General features: G+C 54.2%; 1 pseudogene; it reads right to left on the reverse strand.

Moving 5' to 3' along the window:
• LOC148218019 (uncharacterized) overlaps positions 1 to 13,021 on the reverse strand; it is a 78,111-nt pseudogene extending 65,090 nt beyond the window's left edge.
• Between the last annotated feature and the right edge of the window lie 6,357 nt (positions 13,022 to 19,378).

Raw genomic sequence — 19,378 nt, forward strand, 5'->3', positions numbered from 1 at the left:
GAGGAAGGCAAAGGAGGCTCGAAATTTAAAGGGTATAAAGAAAGAACTTTATTAACAGAACTAAAAGAATAATAAGAATCAGAATAAAACCTTCAGAACATTTCTCATTCCCCCACACCCTCTTTTCTTTCCCACTGACAACGTGCATGAATTCAGCCAGTTTGCCATCTCTAATAAAAGTGTTTTTCCAGTTCACTTAGGGAGAGGAGTCTCTCTTGTCATGCTATGGAGACTTCTCCACAAGAGACAATTCTCTCGTGGCTTCAAAGTCACAGTGAATCAGCTGCCCAGGAGAATGGAAATCTCATCACTTTGTAAAAGTCCCTCCCCTCGACCTACAGCTTTCCCCACAATATTTTTCGAAGGCTCAATCTTTGGCTCATGGTGTAGACTTTTAAGGATGAGCTGTTCAGAAGCAAAGGTTCTCTTCATCTGTCTCTGAGATCATCTTCATCTCTGGGAACAGAGTTTCTCTTCTTCTTCCCTGGGGTAAAGGGTCTTCATCACTCTCATCTCTCTCTGTTCAAGCCACTTCAATATCTGCTTGTTCAGCATGGATGCTTTTGCTCATGCCTACAATTTGAACACTTCATCCTCCACGTGCTTTTCAAAAAATTACAGGGAAAGAGTCTGACATACCAACTTTATCTTTCCCATAGACTTACAAGAGGATTTCAGCCCAAGAGTGAGGCATCTCCTCAATCCCTCCCATCTGGGACCTGAATTCTACTTCTCTAACCTTGGGGTCCACATGTTGTTCCTCCAGGTGTCTTCACTCTGTCCTGTTCTCTCACTCGAGAGAGAATTGAAGGTCTGCAAGTCTCATCTGTACAGTGAAAGAGATAATATCTTGTTCCAAGGCCTGCAGATAATCATATGATCCCTGCTGGTGGTGGCCAGAGCTGTTTACAGTGGAGAATTCTGGGGGGCTGTGCCAGGATTTTCAAGGGGCCCAGCCAGGACAGTGTGGCCACTCTGCCTGCACAGCTTTTTCAGTGGTTTAATAGGTTGTCAGTTCTCAAAACTAATCACTGATTAGATTTTGTCAGACATGGAGGAAGCTCTTAGCAGCTCCTGTCAAAAAAAAATCATTTCCGGGGGTGACTTCTTCCCTCCTCACCAAATGTCAAATTTGCAAAACCAGTACAGAGGGTCCCTCCTTTCTCGTGAGGTCTCGTGTTGTCACCCTTGGCTCCATGAGGCCCTGTAAAGTCAAAATGGATCCTTTGTTCCAGGAGACCCCACAATGTCACGATGATCTCTGGAAACCATAAGGCTCTGAGGCATCACAATGGCTCCTTGTTTCCAAAAATCCCCTCAGAACCACAAGGGCCCTTGGATTCTATGAGACCCCACAGTGTCACAGAATCCCTTTCTTTCCCTAAAGCCCCAAAATATCACAAAGGATTCTTGGTCCCATGAGGCCCCACAGAAATATAAGGGCCTCTGGATTCCACAAGACCCCAAAGTGTCAAAGAGTCACTTTATTTCCCCAAATCCTGAAAGTGTCACAATGGCTTCTTGGATTCAAGAGACCTCACAGTGTCACAGTGTCCCCTCAGTTCCATGAAGTCGTGGAGAATGTCAAGGCCTTGCGGGATCACAATGGATCATTGGTTCCATGAGGCCCCACAGAATCACAGGGGCCTTTGGATTCCACAAGACACTGGAGTGTCACCATGGCCCCACGGTTCTGTGTGATCCCTGATTGTTACAATTGCCACACAGTCCCACATGTCCCCTCAATGTCACAATGTCCATTCAGTTCCAGGAGGCCCTGCAGTGTCACAATGGCCCCACAGTTCCATGTGTCCCCTCAGTGGCACAATAGTGCCAGGGTTCCATGTGTCCCCTCAGTGGCACAATGGTCCCACAGTTCCAAGAGGCCCTGAGGTGTCACAACGTCTCACCGTTCCATGTGTACCCTGAATGTCACAATGGCCCCATGGTTCCATGTGTCCCCTCAAAGTTACAATATCCCCAAAGTTCCACGTGTCCCATTAATGTCACAATGGCCCAGGGTCCCATGTGTCCCTTCAGTATCACCATGGTCCCACGGTTCCAAGAGACCCTGCCATGTCACAATGGTCCCATGGTTCCATGTGTCCCCTCATGTCACAATGGCCCCACAGTTCCATGTGTCCCCTCAGTGTCACCATGGACCCATGGTTCCACGAGCCCCTGCTGTATCACAATTGCCCGACAGTTCAGTGTGTCCCCTCATGTCACAATGGCCTCAAGGTTCCACGTTTCCCCTCAGTGACACAATGGCCCCAGGCTTTCATGTGTCCCCTCAGTGTCACAATATCCACACGGTTTCATGTGTCCCCTGAGTGTCGCTTTGGGCCCAGGGTTCCATGTGTGCTCTTAATGTCACAATAGCCCCACAGTTCCATGTGTCTCCTGAGTGTCACAATGGCCCCGCAGTTCCAAGAGACCCTGCAGTGTCACAATGACCCCACGTTTTCATATGTTCCCCCAGTGTCACCATGGTCCCATAGCTCCAAGAAACCCTGCCATGTCACAATGGCCCAGCGGTTCCATGTTTTCCCTCATGTCACAATGGCATCATGGTTCCATGTTTCTCCTAAGTGAAACAATGGCCCCTGGCTTTCATGTGTCCCCTCAGTGACAAAATATCTGCACGGTTCCATGTGTCCCCTCAATGTCACAATGGCCCCAAAGTATCATTTGTGCCCTCACTGTCACAAGGGACCCACGGTTCCATGTGTCCCCTTAGTGTAACAATGGCCTTACAATTCCAGGAGGCCCTGAAGTGTCACAATGTCCTCACAGTTCCACCTGTCCCCTAATTGTCACAGACGAGCAGCACTGCAGTGGGAGCAGCACCACTGGAGGGGTTGCAGCTGCACTAGAACAGGAGCAGTGGCTGTGGAACAACAGGGGAGAAGCTGTGGAACACAAGTCCTGTGAGGAGCAGCTGAGGGAACTGGGAATGTTTATCCTGGGGAAGAGGAGGCTCAGGGGAGACCTCGTCACTCTCTACAACTCCCTGACAGGAGGGTGCAGCCAGGTGGGGGTCGAGCTCTTCTCTTAGGGAACAGGGAGAGGACAAGAGGACACAGCCTTAACTGCACCAAAGGAAGGTCCTCCCGTGTCTCCACCCATGTCTCAGTTCAGTGTTTCTATTTTAACCCCAGTGTTGGATGTTTTAAAGGGATGAAGAGAAATGAAAAGCAAATAAAGGACAAAAGAAAAGGATTTCTGTGTCTGTGCTGGCGGAGGATCAACGTGCTTGGGTGGGAGGGAAGAACCTTTTCTGGAGGAGTTCCCACCCCACTGTCTCCAAAATCTTGGTCTTTGCCCCAGTCCATCACCATTTGGCTGCAGAAGACACCCCTGGGCAATAGGAAATCAAAATCCTGGAATCACCGAGGTTGGATGTAGTAGTTTTGGTTTATTAATTTGAAACATTCTTGCTGTGAGAGAGGATTAGGAAGTAGACAAAAACAAGTTTAACTTTAAAAGGTATAAACAGGAATTTTATTACTGGAAACTATAAGAGATAGAATAAAACTTTAGACTACTTTTTTTTCTTCCACACTTTCTTCTTTTTTTAATACTGAAAATGTACAAAAACAACTCAGTTAGTTTAATATCTTTAAAATAGTTTTTTATTAATTTACTTGAAAGAGGAGGGTTTTTTTCAGTCATGGAGACTTCTTCACAAAAACCTGTTTTTTGTGGTTTTGATGTTACAGTGATTAGTCTTCCAGAAGAATGGAAATCTGATTACTATCTAAAAACCCTTTTATCAGACTAACAGTTTTTCTCATAACTTTTACTGAGGACTATATTAACTTATGAGGCAAACTTTAAGGATTATAACAGTTTAAACAAAGGCTTATATTATTTTTTGAGAACAGAGGGGATTTTTTCTTTCTCTTTTTTTTCTGCGGAACATCGAGGGATTTTTATTATTTAAACTTAGGAGATTACAGGTATTTTAACATTTGTTTACTTTAATATTAATGCTTTTGTTTATATTTACAGTTAGAACAGTCATATTCACTTCATAATATTTTTATGTAGTACAGAGAAACAAGACTTTTTTCTCCATAGTTTAAAAAAAGAGATATGTTAGTTCATGACTTTTCTCCTTTCTTTACTTAGGATTTGACTTTTCTTTTTGTTTGATTTTTGTGGTTTTTATTATTTCTGTGTGTATTACTATTTGGGTTAGGTTTTTCGTTTTAATTTAGGAGAGAGAATAAAATACATGTAAAGTTTTATTCTGGGCATTCAAAGAGTTAATACCTTGCCCAGAGGGCAGCAGAGGGTTTTCTGATTTTTTCCAGGTGGGGCAGTCAGAGTTATTTACAATAAAGAGTCTTTCAAGGCCACGCTGGGGGCTGGGTGAGGACTGTAGGGTTTAGTCAGAGGAGCCGTGATGACTTTCTGGTTTCATGGCTGTTCTCCGGCGCCTGCTGCACTCAATTCCAGCCACGGGCCGGGGGTTCTTCCTCCACCCTGCCCAGCAGGGCACCACCAGAAGATAGGATTGAACACAGAAGAGCCACATCCGCCCGCGCAGCCCCCGCCGAGCCCGAGCGGCGGCCGCCGGGGCCCTGCTCCCGAGAGCGCTGCGAGGAGATGGTGGCGCTGGAGCGGGCCGAGGAGCGCATGGCCGAGCTGCAGCAGGAGAAGGGCAGCCTGCGGCAGCTGCTGGAGGACGTGCGGGCCGCCCTGCAGAGCAGCGATGCGCGGTGCCCGGCGCTGCGGCTGAGTCCGGGCCGGCTTCTGCACCGCGCTCCCGGCGGCGGCTCGGGTGGCCCCAAGCGCTTCAGGAGAGATGCTGCTCTCGGAAAGTCAGTGTTTAGAACCCCTCCACCTCCGGACTGAGACCGAAGTTGCTCGTTCATCCTCGGCATTCACTTTCCAGCAAAGTTTAGTTACAAGGGAGGCTTTTAGGAGAAATGTATGGCACCGGTGTGCCATTAAATATGTTTGTGATGAGCACTGTTCAAAGTGTAGGGGAGTTCAGCTTAACAAACCCACGTGTACAATGCTGCTGCTGCTTCTCCTGCACGTGCAGCCAGGATGTGCTGATAGCAGATGCTGGGTATGCACTGCTGCAGGATTTTTCCTGAAGTATGAAAGAACTTAGGGACTCTTACCTGAACAAGCACATGCAGTGCCTCAGTCATAAGTGCCTCAGAAATATCAGAAGTGTGTCTTCTTCAGAGTGTGGTCACAAGGGTTCAGAGTTGGAGCCAGTTCTGCGGGCAGGCTGATGAATAGTCTGGGGCTCCTCTGCAGAGCCCCATTCATTCTGGGGCTGCTTTCTGCTGGTTCTGCTGGACTGGCTCGAGTGAAACACACACCCAATTAACAGCAGTTAAATTACTCTGGCATGAAACAGTGGGGAACAGGCAGAGCAGTGAAGGGCAGCATGGACCAGTTGTTCTGGCAGGTCTGACGAGGTCTGGTTTGATACAGCACTCACAGAACTCTGCTCCACCCGTGACACTTCCACTTGCAGTAGATGACTGTTCCTCTTCACAATATCCAGCAAGGCAGGTCAAAGACACTTTTACCATTTTCATCTTCAAAAGGGAGAAGAAATCAGCAGCAAACATGAAGTAACTAGTCGGAGGTCCTGGGAAGAATCAAAAGAACAAAGAGTGGTGGATAAAACCAGGTGGAGCAGTGATCCTTATCTCTGTGGGAGAGATCCTCTGCTAATGGGCCATCTGTTAAAACCAGGTGGGGCAGTGTTCTTTATCTTTTCCACAACCCATCCTTCCTCCAGGAAGATATCTTCTGTTAATGGGCCATTGAGTGCCACTGCATGACTGATAAAATTCCATCATCCCATTGGGAGATGCTCCAGCCAGGGGGAGGAGCCAAGCCTTTCCTACCTAGATAAAATCTGAGCTTTGGAACACCAAGGCAGCCCTTACCCACTGGTTTCCAGAGGACAAGAGCTACCAGACCTTTCTACAGCATCACTACTACAACAAGACCACTTCATCAGGACTGCTACCACCACCCTAACTAGCAGGGTGTCAGGTTGTATTCTGATTCTGTCAGTTGTTTTCTTTTGTACTATTGCATGTATTATTTTTCTCTTGTCTTTTTTCCTATCAAATTGTATTTATGACTTGGAGACTCTCACTGGTTTTGCTTTCAAACCAGCACAATTTTGGGGGGGATTTTGGCTGAATCTTTATATTTGGGGTGTTTTTGATCCGTGTCTTAAAGTTTGGAGGATTTTGGGTGGGAATCTTGGTGTTTGGGAGGTTATTACAGACACATGATGCTCAATGACTTCCAGAGATGAACTTGGGCAAGGAGGAACACCCAGTTTATGGAGCTCTCTTCTTGTTATTTCCCCCTAAACCAGGAATTTTCATTCCCCAGGTGTGCGCGGATGGAGGAGGCAGAAAAGCCCCGGAGATCTCTCACGAGGAGGGGCTACAAACCCATCCCAGGGAGCTGCGAGGAGGAAAGACCCTCCCTGAGCCGGGAAGGCGGCCGGAGATCCAGGCAGAGCTCAGAGCTGGTGGAGAAGCCTCCTGGAGGGGAGAAGCCCCACGAGTGCTTGGAATGTGGGAAGGGTTTCAACTACAGGTCCCAGCTGACCCGGCACGAGTGGATCCACACTGGGGAAAAGCCCTACGAATGTGGGAAATGTGGGACGAGGTTCAGCAAGATCTCCGACCTGATGCGGCACCAGGTGGTCCACACTGGAGAACGGCCCTACACCTGCTTGGAATGTGGGAAGAGCTTTGGCTGGAGCTCTGACGTTAGAAAACACCAGCTCGTCCACACTGGGGAGAGGCCCTATGAGTGTCCCCAGTGTGGGAAGAGGTTTCAGACCAGCTCCAATCTCCTCCTACACGAGCGGATTCACACAGAGGAGAGGCCCTTCCGCTGCCCCGACTGCGGGAAGGGATTCAACCGCAACTTCACCCTCATCAGGCACCGGCGCATCCACACTGGGGAGAGGCCCTACGAGTGTCCTGAGTGTGGGAAGAGCTTCTCACAGAGCTCTCACTTGACCAAACACCAACGGAGTCACCACTGAGGGAAGCCCAGTGAGTGCCCAAGTGTGGGAAGAGCTTTGTGATCTGTTCCAGCTCCATCCCCCATGGGAGGATCGGTGTTGGATGATCCCCAGTGACCCCTGTTGGGCAGAGCCCTGGTGATCTGTGTTCCTGGTTATCCCCGTTGGGTGATGGGGAAGGGGTTTGAGAGATTTCTGTCTCTTTTCCTTCTATTGCTATGATTTGGTTGGTAATAAATTCCCTCGCTGAGCCCAGGCTATGTCTGTGACATCCGTTTTGCTGTTTGGTGTGTTTGCTCGTCCTGTCTTAATCTGCTCCTGGAGCTACTGGTTAAACTTTCTCTTCCCTTGCAGCTCGAGGGGTAGGGTCAGAGTGGTTCTGGTGGGTGCCTGGCATCAGGCCAGTGTCACCTTGTCTTGGTTTGAAAGACAGGTATTTTCTAAGGAAAGGCAAGAACCCCTTTCCTGAGATGCAGAGTGCAACCCCCTCCCTTCTAATTATTTCAGTTTCAAATCAGAGCCTGTCAGGCAGAAGATATGGGGATAGGAATAACAGTTCTTTACTGAGATCTAACAAGGCAAAATAGCAGAAACAACAGCTATAAAAACTGACAACAGAACGGAACATTATAACTCAGTTCCAGTCCCTTTGGCCAAAGCCCTCTCTCCCTGTGCTGTTACCGGTGCTGGGGGCAGGGCAGGTCCCGCGCAGTTGAAGAGGGGCTGGAGTGATGGCGGCAGCAGCCCAGGGGTGAGAGGGATGGGGGAGTGACTCCCCCCTCACGGTGTCGGTCGTGGTGCTCAGCAGAGTGTCCGGAGGTAGCAGGGTGAGGTGGGAGAGCAGCAGAGCGATGTCCAACGGCAGGGAGCGTGGATCTCAGCGCTGGGATGGCAGGGGAGATGCCAGATCCGAGCATGGGGCGTCCTCCTCTCACTCCACGGATGAAGTGAGAGAGCAGAGTCCCCCCCCCAGACCCCTCTCCCACCTTTTCCTTTTCTGGTGTCCCCCCATCCCCCCACCCCCCTGCAAGAGAAAACTGTTGCTACTAAGGTGTAGCCACAAATACTTAACATAACAATGGGAAAAATTCCTCAGAGAGAAACGGGAACAATTCAACACCAAACAGGAGGAAAGAGTGGTCTGAAGATCTTATTCTGAATTTGATTTTCTTTCTTTTTATTTATGTAGTTAATAAAGTTTTTTATACCCTTTTAAGTTTTAGGCCTGACTTGTTCTTTTGCTCCTGGTTCTGTCTCACAACAGAAAATGAGTATATTTAAATTGGCAACTCAAGACTATAACATTATTTGGTGCGTTGGCCAGAAAATTCAAAAATTCAAATTAAACCAAGACATTAGATTATCCTATCTGGATGAAGATAACCAGAACTCCAGGGAAGGAATTTATTGATGGGGAGTAGGACAGGATGGCTACAAAAAAAGTTGATTTGCAGGTTGGGGTTGATGATTTTGAATAATGAAGGTCTATAAATGTGCAACACGTTGATGCATTTAAGGAAGTGTTTTCTGAGTGTGTGCCCTTGGCTGAATGCCCAGCACCCAGACACATTAACCCTTTGCTTTACTGTCTTAGTCTCTTATCTGTTTACTTTTTATTAAACCTTTTAAAATTTACCAGGAAAGTGAACCTCGTTTTTCACATCACTATGGGCAGGGAGCTGCTGCTCCTGAAGCTCACCTTTCCTCGTTCCTTCCAGGAGGAAAGCTGGGTGTGGGAGCGCTGCATGTGCTCCTTCAGAGGCTGCTGAGGGCAGGGCTGGGGAAGGAGAAGAAGTGGATGAAGAACTGCGTGCAGTGTCCTGGCCCTGCTCATCCTCCCCATGAATGACGAGGCCCCCAGGGTGGGCCAGGCACTGCTGCCAAGGCTGAGCACTGACACGGAGAGGGGTGGCTGACCCCCCCTGGGGCTCCAGGCCTTGGGCAGCATTCCCCAAGCACAGCCCAGGGAAGGGTCCCTGCAGAGCCAAGTTGGCATTGCCAGCACCTGCCCTGCCCACTCCAGCAGGGCTCAGCACCAGGCCAGGACACCGAGGTGTGGACAGGTGTGTCCCCAAAGGTGTTGGAGAGCAGGCATTTGGGCCTCAATCCCTGTACCTGGGGGCCATTCCCGGATGTTTTGGCAGCTCCCTAAAGGCAGAGTCAACCCAGGTCAACTTTCCCAGGCCCTGGAGCCATCTCCCAGTTCCTGCTGTTCCACAGGCCTCCAGGAATGCCGTCCTTGCTATCGCAGCGCTCCTCAAGTGGAAGGAGCTGAAGCACGTGGTGAAGACAGGGCAGAGCTGGAGGATGGCTGACTGCTTGGTGAGGATGTGCCCCAGGGACTGTGCTGGGCCGTGGGCTCTGCAGCTGGGCCTGGGGAAGAGACCCCACAGCCTGGAGCTGCATCCTTGTTCCTGGCTCAAGAACAGAGCCCCAGGGGCTCTCCTCCAGTCCCATCTCCCCTTCCTGCACCCAGTGGGAGGGAGGAGGGCTCTTGGTAATGGGGCTGCTGCCAGGAGGGGCTGCTCCAGCCACCTGGAAGATGTGTGACAATGCCACATCTTTATGGTCCCTGCAGATGGAAAAGGACAGCAGCAGGGCTGAGCAGCACCTTCATCAGAGCCTGCAGTACCTGAGGGACCCTCAGGAATGTGTGCAAGACTGGACCATCAGGTTCATGAGCCCCAGCCCAGGGTCCCTCTTTGGGCAGCCCCTGTCCCCCCCAGCCCCTGCCCAGTGCCACATCCAGGCTGCTGGTGGTCCCTGGTTGTTTGGGATCGTGCTGGGGAACAGCAGCGGCTGACAGAGCTCTGTGCCCAGGGACCATCGTGTGACATCCCCAGGACCAGAGCGAGGAGCTGCCTGCTCTGGATTTCAGTGGGGAGTGGGGAGTGAGGGCTGGGAGACTGGGGGGTCTCTACAAACACGGGAACTCATCTCGGCTCTGTTTTGGTCACAGAACTTCAGGCCTTGCAGAAAGATGGGTGTGAACTCACGCGTTGTCTGGCAGCTCAGAGCAGCTCGATCCTGAGGAGCCGAAGGAGCAGCGGACACCGGGACAGTCCCTGCGAGCTCTGTGGTGCTGGCACTGCTGAGCTGGGGGCCTGTTGTGCCCAGAGTGGGACATTCAGGCTCGACTGATCAGGGACACCCTCCTGCTGATTCACAAGGTGCAGAAAGGACTCCTTGACTTCCTAGGGTTCTTCTCAGAGAAGGCTCTGGGTGTGGCTGGATCCAACCCCAGCCCCAGACTGGGGCAGCACTTTAAGTCTGAAGGGTCACACAGGCGTCCTTGAGCCTGGAGATCACTTTGTCCTAAGGATTATGGCTGGCAAGCCAACTATAGTTTTGTAAATAAAGTTAGGTTTTTAAAGTTTTAAATAATTGCTTTTCAAATTTCTTTTAGGACATCCCAAAGGTACCTGTGGGCAGGTGGGCACACAGGTGTGATGGGGTGGGTGGGATCAGGCCAGGAATTAGACCCTGATTTTGTGATTTACAGCAGGACTTCTCCTCTGATCCTAATTCCCAGTGTTATGGTGCTGCCAGGTGTGCTGCTGGTGGGTCTGGGTCTCTCACACTGAGATCTGATACCCCTAAACTGGGGTTTGGGTCCCTCAGATTGGGGTTCAGGTCCTGGACTCCTAAACTGGGGTCAGGGACCCTCAAACTGTAATCTGGGTTCTTTAAACTGGGTCTGGGAGTCTTAAACTGAGATCTGGTACCCCCAAACTGGGGTCTGCAGCCCTCCAGCGTGATCTGGGATCCTCACACTGAGGTCTCAGCTCTCCACCCTGGCACCTGGGCCTCTCAAACTGGGGTCTGGAATCCTCAAACTGGGTCTGGACCCTCCCCCACCTGGAGTTTGGACACCTGAAAAAACTGGGGGGACAAGTGGGGGAGGTGAGGTAGGGGTTTATTTGGGGGTACAAAGATGAAAGGGGGATGGGGAGACCTCAGGGTGGAATTGTGGGTCCACCTTAGAGGGCGGAGGTGAGTGGGAGTAGCCCAGGATGGAGATTTGGGATCCTCAGGGTGGGCTTTGTGGGGTCTCCGGGGCGATTTGGGGGTCCGAGCGTGGGTTCTGGAGGGTCTCAGGGTGGAATTTTGGGGTCCCGGGGTTGATTTAGGCAGTTCCAAGATAGATTTTGGGGTGCAAGATGGATTTTGTGGGTCCCAGCACCAGATTTCACAGACCCCTTAGTGGAAGGCCTTTGGGGTTAGAGGATTCCCAGGGTGGATTTTGGAGTTTCACAGTGAGTTTCACCCTCCCCAGGATGGATTTGGGCATCTCAGGTTGAGTTTTGGGGATCCAGAGTAGGTTTTTAGGGTCCTAGGATGGATTTTTGGGGTCCTAGGCTGGGTTTTCAGGGTCAGGGGGATGGATTTTAGGGTTCCAGCACCCGCAGCGCAAAGTCCAGGGCGGGGGCACTGTGGGTCAGACACCCCATGGACACCACGTCGATGTGGGGCCCCAAAAACTGGGGGAGGGTCTCCAAAACGATGCCCCCGCTGGCCTCCACCGTCACTCCGGGATGTGCAGCCTTGACCTGCGCCGCAGCCGAGTGCAGCTCCTGGGGGGACACCCTGTTAGCAGGGAGCACCCCCTCCCCAAAATTTGGGGGTACACTGGACATATGGATGTATACTGGATGCTACATAGTGCAGAATCCCCCCCCAAATTGGCCCAAATCTGCCCAATGTGGGACCTCCCCCACAGGAAACCCCCAATTCAGGGATTATTCCACCCACTGAGCTCCAAAATTGGGGTGTCCACCTCCAACCCCTCCAAATCAAGGGTTATCCTGATTAAACCCAATAAAAACTCAATAAAAATAGATTCCCACCCAACATCTGCCCAACTGGGGGTACCACCCACCACTGACCTCCAGGACAACCCCAAATTTGGGCTCTCCAATCCAAATGGCAGTCTCCCAAACCAGAACCCCCCAAAATTGTGGCCTCCTATTCAAAGCCTCCAATCCAGGCATTTGCCCACCCACTGACCCCTACATTACAATCTCCCCAACGAAACTCCCCAAGTCAAGGGTCCCTTCACCCAAAACCTCCCAAATTTGGATTATCCAACCCTCTGATCCCCCAAAATTGGGATTCCCCCTGGTATCTTTGGGGCTGCCCCACATTTACAGCAGATTCCCATTTTACTGGTGTAGCCTCACCCTGGGATGTCCCCCATTTTTGCCACTCTCCTCGATTTTGGGGGCTCAGCTGGGGATAACAGAGCCAGGATCTATGTGGTTAACCCCTACTTTTTTGGGTTCAACCCATTTCACTGGTCTGCCTCTCTTTTTAAAGGGTCTTGACCCTCATTTTTGGGTCCAGCCTCACACCTGGAGGGTCCTCCCATTCTTGGGGGCCCTTGCCAGATTTTGCAAGGTCACCTGGTGGGGGCAGAGGTCAAACCTATGGCATTACCCACTTTTTAGGGAGATCTGTGCCCATTTTTGGGGTTTCTCCCCATTTTTAGAATCTACCCCCCCATTTTCGGGGTCCAGCCCACACTTGGGGTCCCACCACTATTGGCCCCCTCCGATTTGGGGGCTCACCTGGGGGCTCAGGTTGTCCAGCAGGACGATGTCAGCCCCAGCCCCAGCAGCCGCCAGCGCCTCGTCCGCACTCGAGCACTCGACCCCCAACCGGCGGGTGAAGCCCCCGGCCCGGCGCACCCCCAAAATCATCTGGGGAAGAGGGGGGTCAGGGAGAACCCCAGAGGGACGCCCCAGTATGGGGCAGGGTAAAATGGGGGCTCCCCCACAGTCATACACTTAAAATTGGGCCCCCCCCACATTGATCCCCAAAAATTGGGGTTCTCTCCCCCAGAGTCCCCGAATTCAAGGTTGTCTGCTGCCCCCAAAGTTGGGCTTCTCCCAACTACAAACACCAAAATTTAGAGTTACTCAACACATGATCTTCCCCCAATTCAGGGGTGACCCCCCAATTTCCCTCCCAAATTGGGACCCCTGTACCCATGCCTCCAATTCAGGGGTCCTCCCACATCAGTCCACGCCCACAATACCCCAATCCAAGAGTCTGTCCCAAAATTGGTACCCCCTTTAAATATTGGTGCTTCCCCACCACCCTCGAAATTCGGGGTACCCCAAGCCATCACTCCCCCAAAATCGAGCCCCGTCTACCAAAACCCCCCATTACCTCCAGACCTCATATTCCCCACACCCCCAAAATTGGGGTTGTCACACCGACCACCCAGAACCCACCAATTCAAGGGTTACCCCTCCAATCTCCCCCCCAAACTGGGGTGCTGCTCCTCCAGTCCCCGAGTTTCCCCAAAATCCAGGGATCCTGCCGCCATTACCGCCCAAATTCTGGAGTCCCCCCACACCCAGAACCCCCCAATTCAAGCCCCCTCAATTGTCCCCACAAAGTTCGGCGTCCCCACCTGCTCGAGCCCCCCCGCTGCCGCCGCCAGCGCTCGGTGATTGTCCTTGAGGAGGAGGAGTCCCCCCAAACCTGCCCGGTGGGGGTCAGCGCCCCCCACCCCCAGCGCGTATTTCTCCGCCAAGCGGAACCCGGGCGTGGTTTTTCGGGTGCCCCCCACGACCCCCGCCCAGCCCTGTGCCCGGGCCACCCCCACAGCCCTCGTGGCCATCGAGGCCACCCCGCTGCAGCGCCCCAAAATATTGAGGGCGACCCTCTCCGCTGCCAGCACCCCCGCGGCCGGACCCTCCACCTCGGCCACCAACACCCGCCCGGGGGGCAGCGCCGCCCCCTCGGGCACCCTCCAGGTGACCCGGCACCCCGACACCCCGAAAACGGCCTCGGCCAAGGGGGCCCCGGCCAGGACACCCCCCGAGTGCCCCCCGGCCTTGCTAAGCAGCTGCGCTCGGGTCGCGCTGTCCCCCACGGTCGCCACCGCCGCGTCCGGCCAGGGCGCGTCCTCGTCCAGCCGGGAGCGCGCCAGGGAGCGCAGGCGGTGCGGGGGGGGCGGGGGGGCCCAGCCCCGGGCGGGGGGCGGCGAGCGGGCCGGGGGCGAGCGGGACATGGTCCGGGGGAGCCTGGGCAGAGAGACAGAGGCGCTGCTTGGGGGCTGCGGGAGTGGGATTTGGGGTCGTGGGGAGGGATTTGGGATCTTGGGGAGGGATTTGGGGTCATGAAGAGGGATTTGGGGTCGTGGGGAAGGATTTGGGGTCTTGGGGATGGGTTGTTGGCGTCCTAAGAAGGTCCGTGAGAGGGTATTGGGATCCAGAAAGGATTTTCAGGGAGATATTTGGGCGTTGAGGGGGTTTGGAGGGGTTTTGAGGCGTTGAGGGGGAAATTTGGGTTGGTCTTTGCAGGATTTGGGGAATTTTGAGGGGTTGCTGCAGGGGTTGAGGGTCCCAGGAGGGTCCTTGAAGAGATATTGGGGTCCTGGGAAGGGCTTGTCGGGAGGTTATTGCGTCCTGGGAAGGGGATTTTGGGCGGCTCCTGGGGGGAGGTTGAGGGTCCTAGGAGAGTCTTGGAGGGGATATTTGGGTCCTAAGGGGATTTTGGAAAATATTTTTGAGTGCAGGGGGTATGTTGGGAGTTATTGGGGTCCTGGGATGGATCTGGGAGTCCAGGAAGGAGATCAAATGTGGGTCCCGCCCCTCCATAGGCACCCAAAATGTGGGTCCCTCTCCCCCCTCCTGCCCCTTCCCCCCAGCTCAGGGGGGTCCAAAGTCCGGTCCGGAGTGGCCACATCACCCACCCCTCCCCCCTCCCCTTCCCGAGACTCCCAGGTGGGGGAGGGGCGCCCCACTGACCTGTCCAGGGTTGGAGGCGACTGAAGCCCGAATTGGGGCTCGGGGGTTCTTACCTGGGGGGGCGTGGCCCGCCTCGCCCCAATGCCCCACCCTGGGCTGTGATTGGCTGCCCTGGGGGTCCCCACCCCCCAAAAAACCCGCAGGCGGTTTGGGATGGGGGAGGGGAAATTCCCTTTATTGACAGCAAATGAGCGTGGCGAGGGCATTGGGGACACTTGGGTGGCGCCCCACGGACGGGGGGTGGCACTTGGGGTGATACCAGATGACATCAGGTGATTCCCCCAACCTGCCCCCCCCTAATTCAGACCCTGCCACATCCCATCAGTGTCACGTGGGGGGGTTACAGCGGCATCGGGGGTGATGGACACATGGGGATGACAGGAGGTGACAGTGACAGGGGTGTTCCCGCAGTAGCTGTGATAGGAACACTGGGATGTGAAAGGGAAAACAAGGCATGGGAGGGGGAGACGGGGTGGTGACAGTGCCAGGGGTGTGATGGTGACAGTGCCAGGGGTGTGGTGTTGAGAGTGCCAAGGGTGCGGTGACAGTGCCAGCTGGTGTGTTTGTGACAGTGCCAAGGGTGTGGTGACAGTGCCGGGGGTGTGGTGACAGTGCCAGGGGTGTTCCTCTGGGCGGGGCTGGGGCTGAGGGGTTGGACAAGGTTGGGTTGAGGGCAGAAGATGGAGATGGGGGAAGAGGGGAACAGAGGGACATTGCGAGGGGGAGACAGGGAAGAGATCGAGGTGGGCGAGCCATGGTGGAGGAGACAGCAGAGGGGACATGGAGATGACAGTGGGGGCAGGGACAAGAGAGGACCCAGACATGGAGTTGGGGACCTGGAGAGGACATGGACATGAGAGGACATGGACATGGTGGTGGGGTCATGGGGAAGGGGATGGTAGCCAGGAGGAGATGGTCAAGGAGACCTGGAGATCGTGGAGGTGACCTGGACATGGTGGTGGCACATTTGGAGGGGACAGGGAGGAGGTGGAAGAGACAGGAAGATGGAACTGGGGACAGAGATGAGCAGTGAAATGTGGAGAGGTGGTGGGGACATGGGGAGGACATGAGGGGGATATGGAGATGTTCAAGGTGAACGGGATGTGGTGGTGGGACATGAGGAGGGGACAGGGAGATGGTAGTGGGGGCATGGAGATGGTCAAGAGCACCTGGAGATGGTCGAAGGGAGACAGGAAGTGAGAGGGTGGGGACAGGGAAGAGCTGGAGGTGACCTTGGACTGTGAAGGTGACCATGGAGGTGACCCATGAGCAGAGGGCAGGGTTCAGGTGGGACATGGGCCCATGGGAATAGGGGGATTGGGAATGCTGGGACAGGGGGCTGTGGGGACATGGTGTGAGCAGTGTCAGGGTGATGGTGTCAAGGGTGTGGGTGATGAAGATGAAGGTGATGATGAAGATGGTGCTGTTGGTGTTGTGGTGATGATGATGGAGGTTGATGGTATTGGGAGATGATGATGGCGGTGTGGGTGATGAAGATGATGATGTTGCAGATGATAAGGCTGATGATGTGGGTGGTTGTGGTGATGAAGATGATGGTGATGATGAAGGCCACCCCTGCTCCTTATTGAGGGCATTTCACATCTCGATGGGGACCAGCACTGGCAGCGCCATCGGCTCTGGAGCCTCAAAGATGTCACAGTCCAGAGCCTCAAAGACCTCGCTGTGCTCTGGGAGCTGCATGAAGTGGGGCTGGAGGGGGTCACCAGGGGGTCACTGGGCTGGAACACTTAGGGGACACCTTGGGGACACCCAGGCAGGACTCCTGGGGGCTGGGGAGGCTCCACTGGTGTTGGGACTAAGGAGCAGCAGTTGCCCATCCCAAACACTGTCCCCACAGGGGGATTCTGCCAAGAGACAAGCACAGAATGGAGCTCCCTAAGGTAAGATCAAGGTGGGACAATTGTCCTCAGGCCATCTTGGACCTTGGGGGAGGTAAACAAAGCTGGGGGATCAGAATGGACCCTGGTGGTGGACAAGGAAATCCAACCCAGCACTGGTGCTGGAATCAGCTGTGACTGGGTCAAAGGGAATTCCAGAGGGGCAGATGGTGACCACTGACCCATGGCCACCACCAAGCCCAGAAACCTCCAGCTGAACAGAAGAGTCAGCCTGAGCCTGGAATAATCAGCACCCAAGGCCAGGGAATCGTTAAACCAATGGCATTAGAGAGGGGTGTAGCCCATGAGCACTAATTCCTGAGTTTGCTAAAATGGATAAACAGGGAGAAGTTCAGAATGACCTCAGGACCCCCCACCACCCAGAAGCTCCAGGGGAAGAAGGACCAACAGGACACTGCTGGATCCATGGGTGGTGCTGACCTTCTGATTGATCTCTCTCCCTCCCTCCTCCCTCTCTTCCTGCCCTTCCTCCTTTCTCTCCCTGGCATTTCATTGTTCAGTAAATTCCAGACTATTGACTTTGGTCCCATTTGCCCCTGAATTTGGGCAGAGGCACCTCAAGGATGGGATCTGAACAGCCCAAGATTCTTCAGGTGACCTTAACCCCCTCATTGCCAAGAGCCATGAAGCCACGAGTGCTGATCCTTGGCCAGGGAAGCTCTGTCACTCCCAGACGGAGCAGAGGAGCCAGGGCTCCAGGCTCCTGGCCATGATCCTCTCCTGCCCCGAGCCCAGCCTGTGCTCCCTGGGGATGGGGCTCCCAGAGCCCTGGGCAGAACCTGTTTCCCTCTGTGCCCCAAACCCTGGGGGCTCCAGAGGCTGCTCTGGGTGCCCCTCGTCCCTCCCAGCTCCAGGGGGACATTCCAGGGTGTCCCAGCCTGCCCTGCCCAGGGCACACAGTGGTGTGGGGGGAGAGAGACCCCTGGGAGCCCCCGGAGTCACTCTGGTCATGGTGGGGGAGGGACTGGAGACTCGCAGGGTTGAGCAAGGGCCACAGAACACACAGGGACACGGAACACGGACATGGGAACACACATGGAGATAAGAACACACAGAGACACAGGAACACACAGGGATGTGGGAACACACAGGGACACGGAGCACACATGGATACACAAAGACATGGAAGACACATGGATGTGGGAACACACACATGGACAGGGGAACACACACACGGACATGAGAACAGGCACACGTGCATACACAGAGTTGTTTTGCTGAAGGGGTTTATTGATTATTCCAGGGAAATTCCCAGGTCTCCCAGGGGATCAGGGGGATTATCCAGAGATGATCATCTCCTCATGCTGCTGGAGGGGGACAGGCCCTGGGTGTCATCACCAGTTCCAGACCTGAAGGGCAAAGCCCAAGTCGTGACACCCGTGTCCACTGGGACACGGGAGGGACCTTGTTCCCACCCCTCTCTTTGCAGGGACCTGCAGCAGGAGAAGGGATTTGGAGCCCCGGATACACCTGGGACTGGACTTGGCTCCTGACATCCATGGGGCTCCCAGAGCCTCTCACCCTGGAATATCCCAAAACCTCCCAGAGCCCTTGCTGCTCCCACAGGGACACTGGGTGTCCCCAGAGCCCCCCAGTGCAAGGAAAGCCTTGGGGACAGCTCTGTCCACCTAACCCCAGCACATGGATCAGGGACAGCCCCCTCCATGTCCCTCTGACTTTCCCAAGCTCTGCCCACCCCACAGGGCTCAAGAATCTGCCCTGGTCCCCGAGGATCTTTTGTGGGGCTGGAGAACCCCCAAGATTTCTCACCAGGGCATCCAGAGGGGCAGCCGGGCATCACTCCCGCAGAAGCTCCACCTGCTCAGCCACGAGGGGCTGGGGAGAAAGGGGGGGTTAGAGCCACACTGGGGGATACTGGGGCTGGTTGGGAGATACTGGGGCAGGCTGGGGTGTACTGGGGCACAGTGGGGTGTTCCGGGGTGCACTGGGGGGTGATGACCAGGAGAGGGGAAGCTCTGGGCCCAGCAGAACTGCGGGTACCCACCTCAGACCTCTTCACTCGTTGGACGCCGTTCTTCTTCTGCAGAGAGATGGGGAGATGTCACTGGTCACTGGGGTGTCCCCAGTCCCAGCAAGGCACGGGGGACCCAACTGGCCCCCAGTTCCCACACTGGTGCCCCAATTCCAGGACTTACCACAATGCATCCACCTGCAGCTCCTCCTATGACTACCTGCAGATGGAGAGCAAAGGTTTAGTCTGGAATGGCCCCTGTGGGAATTCAAGGGTCACAGGTGTCCCCACGCCCCGTGGCTGTCCCCAATCTGAGGGGGAAAATCCCTTCTGCTCCCCGCAGTCCCACTCCAGGCAGTTTCACCCGATCCCTGTTCCTGCAGGGACCACGGTGGGGATGGAGACGAGGAGAGCGAGGGGAACTTGGGGCCTCCAAGGAGGAGGGGATGGAGTGGGATGTGAGGGCCCCAAAGACACTGAACTGGGGGAACTTTGGGGACCCAGGGGATGGGGCTGGGGGAGTGGAAGGGATGGGAATGGGGGAATGCAGGTGGGGAGGCAGGAATTCCAGTGGGGGGACATGGGGGCTGAAGTGGGAGGTGGGTGGGGCAGGGGAAAGCAGGGGCAGAGGACCAAAATTGTTGGGTTTGGGAGGGGCTTTGGGAGTCCAGGAGGGGGATTTGGGGATACTGTCATG

This window comes from Sturnus vulgaris, unplaced genomic scaffold, assembly GCF_052056855.1.
Source record: "Sturnus vulgaris isolate bStuVul1 unplaced genomic scaffold, bStuVul1.hap1 Scaffold_195, whole genome shotgun sequence".
Classification (NCBI taxonomy): domain Eukaryota; kingdom Metazoa; phylum Chordata; class Aves; order Passeriformes; family Sturnidae; genus Sturnus; species Sturnus vulgaris.